Here is a 17780-nt window from a genome sequence, read left to right as displayed (position 1 = left end):
TTTATTACTGATATTCAGTCACTTATCCATTATAAGGGTGACAACTCATTATTAATTTGTCTAAAAACGTATTATTATATCTTTGGCATTTCAAAACTATTTTCACGGACACAAAATAGCTTCGTAATGAAAATTCTTTCAAGCACTTGAGTTTTATCATCATACAATGACATGCTGACCTTAGATCAGTGTTGCCATAACGAAATCAGAAATAAAAATTTGTAGAAAAAAGGCTAGGCCGCTAGAAGAATATATTTTTCTGAAGGGAAAGGGTAAAGAATTATGTTTACATTTTTTAATATTTTAAACAGAAATTTTGAAGCTAAATTACAAAGTATTTAGCCAGATCTGACGTGCGTCGAAATCTCGAACGAAATGAAACATGGCGTCAAGCGGGCGTATGACGTCATAGAGTTCATTAGTACCAAGTTTGTCTAATTAAACTACAAGGAATCTAACCTAACCTAACAATTTCCAATTATAATTGTTATAAATATAATTGTATTTTATATAAATATACTTTGAAATTAAAACAGTTGATACTGCATTTAATTGCATCACAATGTTTCAAATTTGAACAAGTTTCAGCTATGACACCATGTTTCATTTCGTTCGAGATTTAGCTGCTAATCCAGATCTGGATTTCAAAAGACACTTGGAATCACTACCCAGGGCTGACCGATGTTTCATACGAAAATTACTAATTCATTTTGTATCTCCAATGACGCATGCAATCTTGAGATGATGCCATATCTACTAGCAACAAGTAGTGCCACTGTCGAAGTTTATTGAGATTATATTAACACTTTCACCGCGAGAACTTCCCCTAAGCTAAATAAAATCATCTGGCGTTAGACAGAATAAAATATTAAAAGGCCAATACGCGATAAAAGTTCGAGACAATTCTCTGTCAGCTATTCAGCACTAAATTAACCTCGAATGTTCTGGAAAATGGGCAAATTTCAAAATTTCATTACCCGGGTCACAAAAGCAAAGTTTAAAGAAAACAATAGATCTTTTCCATTTACTTTAGGCATGAACAATTGGAGAACAACATTTTCTGTCCAGGAACAAGAAAAAGTAAAAATTTTGTTTCATAACGTTATTATATAATTTGTCAAAATGTAAGGCATTGAAGGTATGTGGCAATATAAATATTATACCTTGCAAAAGTATTCACCCTCTACCAATTATGTGACAATTTGATGATGCGTGTGTTTTGTGTTTTTCTTATAGCAAAGCCACATCGTGCTATCTGCTCAGCCCACCGAGGGGAATCAAACCCCTGATTTTAGCGTTGTAATCCGGAGATATACCGCTGTACTTGCGGGGGGAAACATTTTGATGAAATACAAGTAATGTAAATAATGTTTTTATTAAAATTATCTTTATTCAAAATTCTAACGGTCAATCTTGGCACTTTTATATGTAAAGGGGGTTAAATATCTGCAAAATATGCATAGGAATACACAAACTAAAATGTGTTGACTTCGTAAGTTTTCATTCACCTAAATAACTTTTGACAACCGAAATTTCGAGAAACTCCCCTCATGCCTATAAATATAACCAATGCGGCACGCACACAAAGACAGTATATATTATTGGTTTGCTATAAACCTAGGAAGCTATAATCGTGATTGTTATATCGTTTATTAATAGGAAAATTCATACATTTGACTAGGGACGTTTAATACATTTAACTTCAGTGGATTTGCGTCAGTTATTAGTATTTTTACAAAAACATAACTTCAGTGTTCAATAAATCTTCATGCTAACAAACGAAGAATAAAGGAGACAGAGAGCTAGCTAAGCCATTGTTAATTTAATTGTATCTACATCAACTGAAAATTAATTCACTCGTCTTAAACCCCCGGTAAGATATCAAGGAAGTTCCATGTCATATAGGCCACCAAATATTATTTGTGAGTTTATAAAGCTTTTGTTTGTGGATCATTATTTGTAATAACAGTTACTATAAATTGTGTTATTGTTTGTATATCAAAATTTATTTGTATTTAAAAAACTGTGTATATCAATCTTGTTGGTATGATAAATTAGATACACAGCTACATTTATTTAATTTCTAACCCTAAATTACAATTTAACTCAGTTTCAGACAATTCGAAATAAATTGGCGACCCATCACAGAATTAAGTCGAAACTTTGGCTATGCCTCTTTTGAAACCACTCCAGCATCATTACGTATTTTCTAGTAAATACCATGCTTTAGTTACTTCGGCTGCGCATTTTATTTTACTCATCATCACGCCTGGAAGTTAAACAAAAAACAAGGCCTATAAGTTTAGCTACCAGTTTGGCCGCCACTTTTATTATTTTAAGACTCACACTCAATCCTTCATTTGCCGTACCTTTGTTTCAAACCTAAGGCGTTTTTAAATTAGATTCTTTTCATTTACAGAAAAGGTTCTTTATGGGTTTTTTTTTTAATATAGTTTTACTAAGGCATTTGTTATTAGTGCTTAAAGACGTGTTTTAATGTTTTGACATGAATTTTAGATTGTCCCATTCTAGAGAGAATAAATGATCATACTATATATAAATTTATTAACGTGTATAATTGCTTGAGATATTCAATATTTTTCCTTCCGCGTTTCCCCCTTCCCAACCCCGAATGTAGCTCGGTGGTACTCATGATCACTTATAATGCTAAATACTGATTTCGATACACGACACAGCACAAATAATCTCTGGTGTAAGTAAAATTAAATAAAACTTTATATATGAATATACAATGCAAATACTCAAATTGAATGATTTTTTTAAAACAAGTGTAAATTATAGTCGTAACTTTATTTTGAAACGAAAGTTAGCTTTAAACTGCTACTATAAAAAAAATATTGAAAACGTACCGAATATAATTCTTAAATTTCTTATAGGCAGAATATTTCAAAGTGAAGTGTATATAGCGTCTTATGGATAATATAGTATGAAAATAACTAAAAAACAAGAAGTACCACGTTTTAGAAACATGAAATTTATTCATTTATCCCAAACAGATCTATCATAAGTTAATTATAAGTTTTTTATAGCATTGAAGTATTATAACTTTGTGTGGATTTAAAACTGAGTGTTCTGCGTGTAATATACGAAGTTTCTACTATTTTACAAAATGTATTCGAAGATATTAACAACATTTTTATAGTTACAAAATTTACATATTTTTATGTGTTTGCAAAAAAGTGGAAATATCGAGTTATCGGTACCCGTATTAACACATCAAGATTTGTAGTAAACGGGCATTTCGTTAGTTTCTTAATTAATTAAGTCTTTATTGAAGATTAAAACATACAAAATGCTTTTAAAATTCAGATATCGTAAAATTATGAAATATAATCTGAAGAGTAAGTAACTTATTGTGCCATCGCAAAACATTTCACACTTTCGAAACGAGGCAAAACTATCATTAAATCGAGGTATCGTACAGTAGTTGGATTTCGCATTTTAATACTAAATGTTGTATTTAAGTATGGACACCTCTCGTACACCTTTTTCTGCAGTCACTCCAGTCCCAGCAACATAAATATGAAGCACCAGGACAATCATTGTCAGAGTTACAGGTTGAACCTGGAAGAATTCCGTTGGGACAAGGGTCTGCAAAGAAGTATGGCCAAGGCGGACATTTCCATACTAGGTAGATGAAGAAAATATGTAAACGTTATTAGTATTTCTCGTAATGCCAGGCCAGACTAATAAAATCTGAAGTTGGAAGAAAGTCGGGTATATACAAATATACTGAAATTTTAATACCAATAGACTGTCATAAGTTTACAATAAAAGTAATAACATTTAGTGTATCAAAATATAAATTGACTAAACAAAGAAATGTTTAAATGAAAAACTGAGCTTACCTGGTTTTCTGCTAATCACACCGGTGAACAGAACAACAAGTAATACAAGTACCAAAGACTTCATTATAGCAGATTACAACACCTATAACATAAAACAAACAAGAAATATTATACAACTGACTTCAAACATGCAATTTGTTTGAAGTAAAATACAGAATTATTTCACTTATTAGATATCAAATAGTCTGGTGAGGGTGAATCGCATGTGCTGGGATGTTATTTTGACAATCACGCTACCAAGCTCTTTCACACTGTTATTATAAAAACTTATTTCTTGATATTTCCAGATAAACTCACTAACTGAGGATATTATTAATTTATTACCAGATTACCTGGGGACTAGCAAAACAAAAGCTACAAAACTGAGTCATATAGAAAAACAAACATATCGCCAGTAAACATTGGAAATGTAAAATACAAAATGTTTCGCATTTTAAATTTTTTTTGCAGACATTAACTTTTAATAAAAGTGTACGGCTTTTGTCAGTTCTTTGTTGGGTATAGTGATAAAAATTCAAATTATCAAAATATACAAAATTAATATTATCAATGAGTAAAACCAATGTATCTATGAATTCACTCTATCTTACGGACAGTGAGCAATTAATACAGTAAAAGTACGAAACTCGTCAATATCAAATCTACATAATTAAATATACATAAATTTATATGTTAATCCAGAACAAACTTTTTCATAAAGGCTAAGGAGCTACTGTCATGGTCGACTCTCTAACGCAGGATGTTAATCAAATTACTTAGGTCTTAAGTCACATTTTATTTCAATTTGAGAATTATCTTGATCAAATTCGTTAAAGTCAGAAACGTTACTTTACGATAAATCATAAAATGAAACACGTCTTGCTTTACATTTAAAACATTTCCATTGTTTCTTCAATCCATACAAAGTGCTAAAACTTTTGTACTTTGAATTAAAACATTTAATATACTTTAACCGATAAAGGAAGTAATTCTACTTTTCACCTTGTAAGGTTTATCACCTGTAACTTTCGACAAGTATATTTCACACAAGTCCCTATCTGCAGCCATCTGCATTTAACAAATTGCAACGAACATTATAAGAAGCTAATTTACATGTGAATACCTCATAAACACTAGAACTGCTCCTAGATATCATAAATTAAACTTCATACACTCAAATAAACTATGATTCTTAGAATGTAGCATTTGTGTAAATGACATTGAAAATGTCACACGTAAATACATAACAAAAAAGTTTTCTTTTTGATAAAATTCACCTACTTTATTTTAATATCGGTTTTAAATGTTTTGAGAATTTATTGGGATATATATGCATGGTGTTTTGCTGCTTCCACGATGTAATTTTTAGATACTGTATTTTGTTTATTTAGTATTTCTTATGGTATAGTGTAAAACCAATATTATGATCATCTGAAGACTTGCGTTCATAAGTTCCTTTGTTAAATACTATTTTGATCCAAATGAAGTATTAAATCAATCATTCTTCTTTCTGGTATTTTTCTTTGTGATTTCATTCACCTTCTAGTCGTCCACGAAGAATCTTGTTGACTTACCCTCTTCTTCACAAGTACAATATGCGTTTCCCAAGGACTAGTACTCAGTTCTACCAGTCCTTGTTCCTTAATAGTTTCTATTTCTTGAACCCTTAGCCTGTTTTGAAAGTGGAAATGTTTTGATCGGGCAAGTGTTTCTACTACAAATTTGACTAAGGTCTTTTTTTCCCTCTGTACTGTGTTCTGAAACTTTGTTCTGGATATTTCTTTCTGTTGAACAAGGCAGATACCAATGCTTGATAGTTCTTAATGCTCTCAACTGTAAGGTTATTTGAAATAAAGCTAGCCTTTCTTTTCTTTTATTGAAGGGGCAGAAATAGTAATAGTTTGGTGCGTACTATTACATATATTCACCCTGGAAATGATTTTAACTAAACCAATTATGGCACCTTTTCATCAGTCTATTGGTTTCTTGATCAGAAGATATTTTTGAACTGGCCAGCTAAATTCAATTTTATTGTTATAAATACTTTATATATCTCTAGTATATATATATATCTAGTAACTTACTTAAACATTATTGTGTCTTTCTTTCATTCCTTTTCCTCAACTGATGATCCTCTTTTAATTATATTGTTTTCGCGCGAAACTACTCAAAGACTATTTGCACTAGTCATTCTCAATTTAGGACTGATTGATTAGAGGGAAGGTAGTAACTGTCTCCACTTCAAGAACACTTCTAAGAAGTAACCATGTACTGTAAAGAGTTTATTATCCACGTTTAAAATAAAATCTAATGAGAGTGCTGGCCAGTCTAGTTACTCGAGATCCTATTCCAAGTAAGCACAAGGAGAATGTTAGCATCTATTAGATGAAAGTTCTGAATATTGGAATAATTCTAATAGTGCATCTATGTATAGTATAGCATTTGTAGTACTATATAAGTGTCAGTGTGATCATTACCAGTAAACTCTGTAAAGTTCTATATACTATCATCTTCGAGTGCAAAAATGGAGTTAGGTTTGGTCCTGGCATCTCATCACCGTCACTTATTGAACGCCTCGTGTAATTGATAAAACTGTATTCCTAGTTTGAAAGAAAATTCACCTCCTGTTAACCACACTTTGGGACTCATGGCTGCTCTGCAACAATTTTGTGTTTTACTGGCTTCTAGCAGGCATATGTCTATTTTTTACCAAGTCACAGAAGTATCCAAATGTCTTTGTTAGGATGTGGAATGTTTTACAGTTAAAGCATCTGTTATTCAAAACTCTTAAAACAAACTGTGTTTCCTTCATTCTAATGTAGCACTGTATATATTCCTATCAAAACAACACAAAATACTCAGCCCTCCAGTTGCATAGCAAAATGTATGTAGAGAAAGAATGCTAAGTTTCGATACTTGTGGTAGGTAGAGCACAGATAGCCTATTTCGTAACTTTGTGCTTAACTTCAAACAACCAAAAGACCTATTAGTACAAGCCTAATTAATCTTCCCAGCAAGACCAATTAACAAATTATTTTTAATTTCATGAAGAAGACAATGGTCGTTTTCTGAATTAAAGGTGAAAGCTCTATCTGAAATGATTCGTGTATCACAATCTATCATTCGCACTTTGTTTGTATTTTACTTTTTATCAAGTATGAGCAAATTTACAAATACGCAAGATTTCGTGGCATAGGATTAATTGATGTCTTAGAGTTCGCTCCGAGTGTAAGATACACTAGTGTACTGTTTTCAGCCTTAGAACTTGTGAGTTAAGATGCTCACAGTGGAACGTCAGACTTTGATAACTGTTTACAGATTTCTAGGGTAATTCCATAAGTTCAACCGCCTTGTGGCACTCACTGCTAATTTGGTTTTATTTTGGAATTTCGCGCTAAGCTACACGAAAGATGTCAGCTCTAGCCGTCCCTTATTTAGCAGCGTAAAACTATAGAAAAGGCTGCTCGTAGTCATCACCACCCGCCGCCAATTCTTGGGTTACTCTTTTACTAAAGAATAGTTGGATTGACCGTAACATTATAACACCCCATATCTGAAAGGGCGAGTATGTTTGCTGTAACATGGATTCTAACTCATGACTCTCACATTACAAGTCGTAAGCCCTAACCACGTGGCTATGCCGGACCGCTCATTAACATAACTGAAAAACATAACCATTTATGTGAGGACATCACCACGATAATGAATTTAGTATACTTTCATAAGCATGGCTAGGAAAAACATTAAATATTAAAATATAACCTACATTACAAGGTTTACAATTTGCGCCTGGTTTGTAACTCTTAGCTCGCTGAAGATTACGTCACTGACTTGCCACGCACCGTCTCGTTCTGTGAACCGCTGTTGAAATACTTAATACGAAATCACGAAATCTATTTTTGCTTTCGATTCAATTTTCACTTGTCTTAATTAACAATAAAATAAAATAAAATGTAATTGTATATGTATTGTAATTATTTGTTCTTATTGTGATAAAAGCAATAATGTTAGTTTTCGTAGATCATCCGTCAGAAATTAACAGTTGCTTAATAGATGCAAAAGGATAGACAGCTTTGATCCTATCGATAAAAACTGTCCTGTGTTCGAACCGTTTTAGTAGAGATGATTTTGTAAGAGACATAAATGCTGGACTACTTAGCTGCAAAAGCAAACCAATATTAAGGCTGTGTGTCATTTTTCTCCTCCGATTACTACCTTCATTAAGCACACGTTAGTACAGCGGTATGTCTCCGAATTTACAACCCTAAAATCAGCGGTTCGATTCCTTCGGTGGACTCAGCAGATAGTCCGATGTGGCTTTGCTATAAGAAAACACCCACACCCACATGCCTTCATAGAGTACAAAAAAATTCAAGTGACAGGTAGAGTACAAAAGAAATAGCTCATGTATGATGCAATCTGTTTATCATTTGCTTCTAGTTTTTTAAAAGAGAGTTAACGTTAAAAATGAAAACATATTTGTTGCAGAAAGAAGGAAGAAATCGCAACACAGTTCATCAAGTTGAAATCAGACACAAGGTTTTAATCTTGTTCGCGCAGCACTAATTTCTACTCGGACAAGTTGACTGCGAATAAAAAAAAAACAAATTGAAAAAATGACTACTTTCCCTTTTTTTGCGACTTGCTTGGAACTTTTGGACAGCATAATGATCGGAAAAAACTGAGATTATATTATATTATGTACTGATTTCTTTTGTAATGCAAATGTTGTATTTACAGACCCAGGAAGGTCAGGTTCGTTTGAACTCTTTTTTTACCCCAACACAAGGTGAACGATTCCTGTTCAATATTATTGTAGCTACTACATAAGAATCAGAGTCTAGCTAGGTCACGCACTCACTCTGACCTCTTACAAGTCCATGTCCATGTAGGTAATGGTTGAAATATTAATGTGTTAAGTACACTTTCGCTCCATTCATTTGTATAAAGTTCAACGCTTCGCAAACAGTTCAAGATGAGTTTTGCTCAATTTTCATCAATTTCAGTTTCTATGAAAGCATTGACATATATCCTGTTTTAATTATGTTTCAGGAAATTAAAACTTATGATAATGTAATAGTCTATCACTAGGTAGCGTTAGTTTATTTTTATTTGTTATGTGTATATTTATAGGAGAGAACATAGAGCAATCTTCATTATTATGTATCCAGTAATGATCAAGTTTGCATAGTAATTGTTGCGAAGTAATTTAGTGAACTATGTAGAAGTTTATCGGTTAACGTTTTTATGTTTACTTAATTGTGCACTTTGTAATTCAGGTAAGTTTGATGTTTTCTCCGGAAATGCAGAGAGTCGGTACTGATTACTTGTTCTATAAATTTGCCTGTGTTACTGTTTGGACGGTAACTATTCGGTCTACTAGCTGGCTTCCATTATTTATATATCTCCCGCTGAAACAGCGGTAAGTCTACGGATTTACAAAGCTAAAATCAGGGATTTGATTCCCATCGGTAGACTTAGCAGATAGCTCGATGTGGCTTTGCTATAAGAAAACACACACACCCTTCTTTATGTAGACCCGGCATGGCCACGTGATTAGGGCGCTAGATTCATAATCTAAGGGTCGCGGACACGAATAATGTTAATGAAATGCGTTATCTAACAACATAAGACCACAAAACTAGAACTTACCTTGTAAAAATTGAGCTTGCTTTATATTACTCACGACTTTACTTCCCGTAGTAAGTCATGCCATGTTTCAGAGCGTTTTATACTTGATGTTCATCTTGGTGACCTAATTCTTTCCCTGAATCAAGAATTAGGATATTACTTGGAATTAGGAAATCTCGTTTCTCAAGTCTTGGGAAATACTCACTGAAATTTTCTTACCGTGGAATTAATTCCGAGAATTCTCGTTTACGTTGAGTGAACTTGTGAAAAACAATACGTGTTATTTAGTTGTTTGTATTCGAAACTTTTTCTAGCTAAGCCTACCTAACTATAAAAAATAATAGTTACTTATATTTCAGATTCCAGATTACCTTTCAAATTACTTTGCAGTATTGTCAATTTTCTACCTGTATTTTAATTTTAAAACTAATTATTTTGAAACAATTAACTGTTATACAACAGATAATAACTAGACAACATTAAAAATAAGTTAATTTCGAAACGTCAAAAATTTCATTATTTAAAGGTGTTCTTTACTGTGCAATTATTCAGTTTTATGATAACGAAAATAAATTTTAAAAAATATCCAAATGGATCTAACTACACTAAAAAAGAACAGTTAATTAGGTAAATTTTGCAAGTATGTGGAAATAGAAAACATTACAACAAATATCTCGCAATACTAGTTTTACATAATTTAGCTATTACTTAATTTACTTTACCGAATATTGACTATTTTATTTCGCTACTTAGTGGGATCATCTCCATTCAGAAATAAGTGAAATTATTTACATAACGATTCTTCATGTGATAAAAATAATTCAAGATATTTGCTATTTTTCAGTTATCTAGTTCCTCAAAATATTTACATTTTCAACCGCCAGTATTGTTTTTCATAAATAGTAGATGCATTCTCAATATGAGGTCGCCGCCTATTGTAAGTATAGGAATTATTTTATGTATTTGCAGTAATTCATCTTACAGATGAGAATAAGCACCACCAGTAACTACAAGAATGTTGTAAATGTCGAATGATATAATTTTTTTACGAACTTTATAGAGCATTTAGAACAATGTATTCAAATCTTAGGAAGGAAGTCGCAGTGTTTAGAGTTTGGAACCATTCAGGAAATATTCATTATAAATCCTTCTATAATCTATTCCATATAATATTTATTTGAAATAATGATCCCTCTCTGTTTTACACCCAAATCTTCATTACAACCACGTCACTGAATAAAAGTTGTTAAAATTTTAAACTTTCCAATGTCAATGTGTTACATTAATTATCTTCATACAAGAAGGTCAAATATTTAGCTCTAAACATACTACTATCCTTTAATAAAATATTTAGCAAAGCTACGTTTTCTCCAGATGATACAGGTTAAAAGGAAGGAAATTTTATTCTCTTGTTGGCTTCGTGTTGTCCAGTGTTACGGTAAGCACATATTTTCTATAAAATATTTTTTGTTCAGTTACGAGTATAAATTGTAGTCGTTAACAATGAACTGTTTTGCTTGCAACATGTGCTAAGGCACAGGTAAAATAATTACAGTAAAAAGTATACAATTCTACCTAAACTTCTAAATGAAAAGGCTTCATCTTTTAATCTCCATAGATTGCAATGTTCCTTTAGTTTTGAACATGGTTATAATAATTTGTAAATATATTTGACCCCCAGTGGCACAGTGGTATGTTTGCGGACTTACATACTAAAAACTGGGTTTCGATACCCGTGGTGGGCAGAGCACAGATAGCACATTGTGTAGCTTTGTGTTTAATTCTAAACAAATAAAGTAAATATATTTTGCAAAACGGTGTCATTGGTGATGAATTGGTAATTGGCACAATAGCCTCGAAATTCTATAATATTTTGTAAAAGTACATGAAGTTAAGATATCTCTAATCCACAATTTGTTGATAATACATCGAAATCGGTCCTCCGTGTCGTAACTTAGTCTTAACGTTCAAGATAAACTGATACTTATTTGAGTACATTTTACTTTAAAAACGTGTTTTTGAGCAAAGTCAAATGGAACTATCTGTTGTGTTTAATATCTTTACTTGTGATTTAATAGTATTTATGGGTGCATTTGATTAGCAGAAGTTGTAATGCTGCCAGACAATTAACAGCGAATGTTGTCTGCTGCCAGAGAGCCCGTTGATATAGGTGGCAGAAGATGTGAGTGCAAATAATTTGTAAATGAACCGCAAAACAGTGATTTAAATTAACAAATGTGAACGTGTTTAAAATGGCATTTATATTGCAGTCTATATTTAATTATATATTTCTAAACTGTTTCAAGTGAAACTATTATTTGAATGAGACATTTTTTATTGTGTTTTCACTTGATAATTAATTTACACGTGTCATAAAAGTTTTGAATACCTGTCAAACCACTATAATAACAAAGTGTATTATAGATGCCAGTTTTTAATCACGCACATTATCTTAACTTACCCATTATTTCAACTTCTACATATTATCCAACACCTTATACATAAAACACTTCACTATTTCTTTTGTTTTATGGTGTTCACTTCTCTGAATGATATTTCATACATTCAGATCATGTATTAAAATGTCTGTATAAATTCTGTGGTGTTATTTTTCACATATCTTTGCATAAATGAGTTATAGTATTGTCATGAAAAATATAGATGCTACATACAATGAACAAATAGTAATATTGAAATAATGTAGAAAAGTTGTATGAAAGCTGATTTAAAAAGGACAATCAAGTATTTTGTAAATTAAGAAATTTACATAAATATTATATTACTATATTTCGAAGATTTGTTAATAAACGTTTCAGTATGCTTTTCAAGTTTGTGATTTTACATTTTTGTTATAAAGTATATTCTGTAACAATAAACTGTAAAAACGTATCATGCGGGATCAGACACTAAAGGTGCAACGAATTACAAAAATGATCTAAAATTCGAATGATTTCGAACAACTGACTATTTTTCTTCAAGAGAACAAAGATTCACTGGGCAAGAAACAAGTTCTGGATGAATATTTGTAAAACTGCTCATATGTATCTGTATGGCGTTCTTTGATTACATCATTCTCACAACATTAAAATCGTCAAAACAACCCGAAAAATTTTTTATCCATGTAGATGATGTCAAATTACTTTTCTTAGCTTTTCCATTACAACTCAGTAAAGTTGTTATGTGCACCTTATACACATATATTTTGTAAGACGAAAAAATAAGATTGTAATTCAGGTGTATGTAAGAGACAGAGTCTATAACACTCAATCCTATGCTATAAGTACTACTTGTATTTGAAAATACTTATTTGATAACAAAGTCCACTATAGTTTCATGTATTGTTAACATGCGTGGTGTATTTTATTTGCTCTGTGCTTATTCAGGTATTCTGGAACCTAGTATTGTTGTGTATGAACCATTTATACAGATCATTCAAGTTAAAGGTCTGAATGTAGTACACGATCACGGATTGATAACCATTTTGAGTAACTTGTTTTATTTCTGAAAGAAAGAGGTGTTAATTTAAGGAAAATAAGTTGTTCAGTCAGGTATAAATTTAGCATCAGATGCCATACAAGTAAAATCTTGTGGTGATTCTGGAAAATGATGAGCAATACAAAAATATCAAAATCCAGCTCCAAATAATATTTCCCCAAGGATTTTGAAGGAGGATAAGGATTAGATATGTTAGCCATACCTGTGGAAAAAAATTTGAAAAGTCTAATAAAAGATGCTTTGGAAGACCATTTAACAAAGTTTTGAAATTTATTGAATAGTGAACATGGTTTCACTAAAACAAAAAATCTTGCCTTATAAATCTTTTGAGATGCTTTTTAAAAGGCTATTGCTTATATATAGATAAGTTAGCAAATTGAATAGAAGAATGGCTGGATAGAAGAAAGCAAAGTGTTGTTTTAGATGGAGTTTAATATTATAAGAGGTGATAATCAGGACTCAGTCTCAGGACGTTTGCTCTTTTATGATTTACAATGATAGAAATGGTCAATAAATCACTTAAATTAGCAAATCATATTGAGGTCTCGTATGTTGCTAACTGTGTGAGCGTTTAGTGAGTTTGGAAAATAAATTGCAGATTGATTTTAATTATGAGAATGCAAGATAATACATGTGGATTATCATAATTTAAATTACAAGTATACGTTGGGTGAGAATACCCTTAACAGTGTTATGAAGAAAAGGAATCTTGGTTAATAAGTTTCTTAAGCCATCCAAGCAGTGTGGTGTTAGGTGCTAATGGAAGGACAAATAGGATTTGTTTGTTTGTTTTAGAATTTCGCACAAAGCTACTCGAGGGCTATTTGTGCTAGCCGTCCCTAATTTAGGAGTGTAAGACTAGAGGGAAGGCAGCTAGTCATCACCACCCACCGCCAACTCTTGGGCTACTCTTTACCAACGAATAGGATTGACCTTCACGTTATAATGCCCCAACGGCTGGGAGGGCGAGCATGTTTAGCGCGACGCGGGCGCGAACCCGCGACCCTCGGATTACGAGTCGCACGCCTTACGCGCTTGGCCATGACAAATAGGAATTTAGGTTGTATCTAAAGAAATATTGAATACAAGTCTAAAAAGGTTGTAATTTCGTTGTATAAATCGCAGTTAGGCTATATTTTGAGTATTTAGTTCCGCCTTAGACTCTTTACTGTTGGAAGGACATGGACAAAGAATTGATGGTTACTAGAATGGTGCCTGGAATGGAGGGACAGTCTTCTTGAAAAACGGAGAGTTACAGGAGTTTTGATTGAGGGAATTTACACTGCTAGTACATCTTTTTTTTCATACTTAAAATGAGAATAGCAGCATTAAGGAACACAAGTATAAATTTTGATAGGGTAAGAGCAAGCTTCACCTAAAACACTTTTATTTTTCTAACATAGTGGGATACTTTAAATTTTGTGGAAGCAGTAAATTTAAGTTTAATAGCTACATAAATGGTAAGGGCTGGCTTTGAAATTTTATAGAATTTATTTATTTAATAGTTTAGTTTAGAAGCTGAGACAGCCGAGATAGACAAACAGGTATTTTGTTGCCCCAAGACATTGTGTTATGTTTTATTAATTTATTTTCTACGTTAACAGATTAACTTCTTCAAGTTAATTATTGACCTATAATTGATGTTTGAGATATTGTAGTAGTAGAAATGCTGATAATAAGAACTGTATGCACTACTATTTCATAAACAGAATAGCGTAAAATAGAAAAATCTACAGGTGTTTAAAGAAATGGTAGAAAAAAAAATTGAAATATTTCCTTGATCGTTTCGGATCCAGAGTGAGGTAATATGACATCTGATGATGCGTCTATAGAGGTCAAACAGCAACTTTATCACTTTTTTATTTAATTGTTTCCAGTTCAGTAATGAGCTACGTATTTATTAAAATAATTTTTAGATGATATGATTTATTTAAGTTTCAGTTTTACTATTCTATCAGTAAGTTCTCTAAGAAATTAAAAGCATTAAACTTTTATATAATGGAATTTTAAAATTTTGTAATAGGTTAAGCATAAATAAATTGTGTATATATTTGTTCTGTTTTTACTTCAATGTACTAAGTTATCTCTTACATAATATCGAATGCAAATTATCATAAAATATTTGTAACATTTGATGTTTTAATTATGAAAATAAATCTGTTTCTTAAAGTTTACAATATAATATTTTAAATGAAAATGTTATAAAAACAATTATTGTGTGAAATGAAGGCTCATAAGAAAAAAAAAGAATATCGAGTATAGCAGTTAAAAACAAAATATCCACAGTAAACAGAACAAACTGACAAGTGTGTTGATATGGGAGAAATTAGCTTTGACACATTCAGTTTCTTCTGGCAGAAATTGATCAACAATTTCTACCAAATAATATAAACAGCTGGTGTGTTTTTACCCCAATAAAGTTACAGGAATTTGTAGGTTTTGTCTAACTTGTTTGAAAATTAAGATTTAAATGAAATTAAGTTTTATAAAACTTTTTGAGATGTCTTGATGTCAGAAAATCCTGTTTCAAAACAGTTAGATAATAAATGTTAGCATGTGTCCTAAAATAAAATAAAGATTGATTTCAAAGACATTTTTATTAAATTATCTTTGAATATTAATACATACATATAAATGTCCAATCTATCTTTATATTGCACCATTAAGGTCTATTAGAAAGAAGTTAAAAACAACTCTCCTTTCAATTCAGTTAACCGAATCTTAAGAAAAGAATAAGTTACTACAATTTTTAACTGCAGCCATTACAATGCTGCCGTTCTTCAATGGGAATAAACTTATAACAAAGATATAGTTCAATATAAACAGAAAATGCAACACTATACTACCATGCATGTTCACGTTTCAAGTCATTAATAACTGTGAAGAACTAAATATCTATGACTCGAAAAATACAGTTCCTCATTTCAAAACACATATATTCTGAAATGTTAGAGAGAGAGCTTGGGGTAAGTCGTGGTCTTTATGTATTTATAGTACATACAAATTCATTTTGTAAACACTTCTCCCAAGTTTAGAGGGATGTACTGCTAAATAATAAAATGACAAAGTAAGGAAAACTAAGTGATATTTGGCTCATCATGGTATCCCAATAAGAAAAACAAAGCAATCTGACCTAAGTATAGCCTAAGAGCTGTAACGGATTTACCGTTGTACATTTATTTTAGTGCCTACGCTTGTTTCTGTATAGTTTTATTGATTGTGTATTGCAAAAGTTCCTCTTGTTCGAGAAGCTTGTAGAGAATTCTTGAGAGAAGAATAATATTTGTGTACGTAAATGCGGTAGATCATTGTTGCCAAGTGAACTTTCGAGAAAATCGCGTGATTTGTATAAAAGCAACGCACCAAGACAAGAGAGTGTTATTGGACAGCTACAGTCGGTATAGGCCTATGAACCTCTAATTGTGACTATCCAGAAACGGATTCCAACAATAGGCTATTTTAACTGGAATGTCCTGGGTCCTGACTAGATCCTCTCTTTTTTTTAAAAAAAAACAAAAAACGGCTTCAAACTGGCTATACTCTTCATTATTTAACAGAATATTTCAGTCATTAGTCTTCACCACCTCACTACTTATCCTTTTCTGAAATCTTATGAGTAAGATTTCTAAACTTGCCGGAAACATGATTTTTTAAATAAAATTATTATTATCTAAGAAGAGCTATTTTCTCCCATTAAATGTATCCAGGAACTTATGTATATTATTATTACTGTTTTGTTAAAAACCCGAACAGAAAATAAATTTTTCTTTAACATTTGATCCGCATTTTCCTTTTGGGGTTTAATATTTCAACCCAACTCTTTTCAATAACATGGCCTAGCGCGTTAAGGCGTGCGCTTCTGTAATCTGAGGGTCGCGGGTTCGCGCCTGAGTCGCGCCAAACATGCTCGCCCTCCCAGCCGTGTGGGCGTTATAATGTTACGATCAATCCCACTATTCGTTGGTAAAGAGTAGCCCAAGAGTTGGCGGTGGGTGGTGATGACTAGCTGCCTTCCCTCTAGTTTTACACTGCAAAATTAGGGACGGCTAGCACAGATAGCCCTCGAGTAGTTTTGTGCGAAATTCCAAACAACAACAACAACTTTTCAATAAATATAAAACTAAATACTAATTGATGATACAAAGTAAGATGATTTAAACGTATCCATGAACCTAACTTTCGTCTATCTTAACCTGATTGTGTCTGTTTCGTTATTCTACTATATCACCATTGTATCAATAGTTTCTAAATTATTTGAACTACGTTTATCGTTAGTTAAAATGTGTAATTTCTCTTTAAAAATTTGGGGTTTGGTCTTCAATTTGAACATAAAAACGTATAAGGAATATTCTGATGTGGATGTAATTGTTGCACGTTTACTGAAAGTTTCAGATTGATACCAAATATGTGCACAAAATGACGGTCTTATTTGTTTGTCAGGCCCGCAGCTAGCGCGTTAAGGCGTGCGCTTGTAATCTGAGGGTCGCGAGTTCGCGCCCGAGTCGCCAAACATGCTCGCCCTCCCAGCCGTGGGGCGCGTAATGTGACGGTCAATCCCACTATTCGTTGGTAAAAGAGTAGCCCAAGAGTTGGCGGTGGGTGGAGATGACTAGCTGCCTTCCTAGTCTTACACTGCAAAATTAGGGACGCAGCACAGATAGCCCTCGAGAGTAGCTGAAATTCAAAACAAACAAACAAACAAATATTTGTTTGTTTTGTTTTGAAAAGAAAATCCATTTCTGGTGGTACAGATCTTGGTTCTACAGAAATGTTCATAAAAAAAAATAATCAGAAATTACACGAATG

The 17780-nt window shown here is 32.3% G+C and overlaps 2 long non-coding RNA genes across 3 annotated transcripts; one reads left to right on the top strand and one right to left on the bottom strand.

The window, feature by feature from the left end:
• Window positions 1-2975: 2975 nt before the first annotated feature.
• LOC143233416 (uncharacterized) lies at window positions 2976-9625 on the bottom strand. 2 transcript variants are annotated; one of them, XR_013018122.1, is made up of 3 exons: window positions 9501-9625; window positions 3870-3951; window positions 2976-3648 (listed from the first exon to the last, which is right to left on the bottom strand). It is a non-coding gene; the product is annotated as an uncharacterized LOC143233416 (long non-coding RNA). The 2 variants fall into 2 exon arrangements; XR_013018123.1 differs by lacking the exon at window positions 9501-9625 and adding an exon at window positions 4851-4895.
• A 487-nt stretch (window positions 9626-10112) lies between these two features.
• On the top strand, window positions 10113-15517 carry LOC143235174 (uncharacterized). Its single transcript, XR_013018958.1, has 3 exons — window positions 10113-10416; window positions 10854-10917; window positions 14135-15517. It is a non-coding gene; the product is annotated as an uncharacterized LOC143235174 (long non-coding RNA).
• The last annotated feature ends 2263 nt before the right edge of the window (window positions 15518-17780 follow it).

Source organism: Tachypleus tridentatus, chromosome 12, assembly GCF_004210375.1.
Source record: "Tachypleus tridentatus isolate NWPU-2018 chromosome 12, ASM421037v1, whole genome shotgun sequence".
Taxonomy (NCBI): domain Eukaryota; kingdom Metazoa; phylum Arthropoda; class Merostomata; order Xiphosura; family Limulidae; genus Tachypleus; species Tachypleus tridentatus.
This window is presented reverse-complemented; position numbering and strand designations above follow the sequence as displayed.